Here is a 488-nt window from a genome sequence, read left to right as displayed (position 1 = left end):
CCGGCACTAGGTGCCGCGTGAACGCGCAAAAGGTAGGGGAAGGGCCAAGGGGTAGGGGAAGGAATGGGATTCAGCCTAAGTCTAAGGATGACGCTGCCGCCATGTCACCTGCCTCCCATTAGCTGAAAACCTAACAGTATCTTAATATTCTTTCTTACTGCACTCTTTGCAATTTTTTTTTATTCATTAATTATACCTATTATTTGCAGACTATTCTCCTATGTATATATTTATGTTTCTGCTTTAAAAATGTATGTATTACTGTCCGATTCAAAGCTCAACTGTTGTATGAGGAAATCATTGTGGCCCATTATCCTATGTGAAGCATTATCCTTACAGGCCCATAGATAAGACTGTTGTTGTGAAGCATTATCCTTACAGGCCCATAGATAAGACTGTTGTTGTGAAGCATTTCCCTTACAGGCCCATAGAAAAGACTTACAACTTAACTAATAGTCAAACCATCATTAAAACTTATAATTTTATGT

At 38.9% G+C, this 488-nt stretch overlaps 1 long non-coding RNA gene across 3 annotated transcripts in view; it reads right to left on the bottom strand.

The window, feature by feature from the left end:
• The window catches only part of LOC116687415 (uncharacterized), an 8,638-nt gene that overhangs the window by 4,310 nt on the left and 3,840 nt on the right, over nt 1-488 (bottom strand). The window lies entirely within an intron of this gene.

The sequence above is a fragment of the Etheostoma spectabile genome, chromosome 4 (genome assembly GCF_008692095.1).
Source record: "Etheostoma spectabile isolate EspeVRDwgs_2016 chromosome 4, UIUC_Espe_1.0, whole genome shotgun sequence".
Lineage (NCBI taxonomy): Eukaryota > Metazoa > Chordata > Actinopteri > Perciformes > Percidae > Etheostoma > Etheostoma spectabile.
Note: the sequence above shows the minus strand (reverse complement) of the source record. Positions and strands in the feature narration are given on the sequence as shown.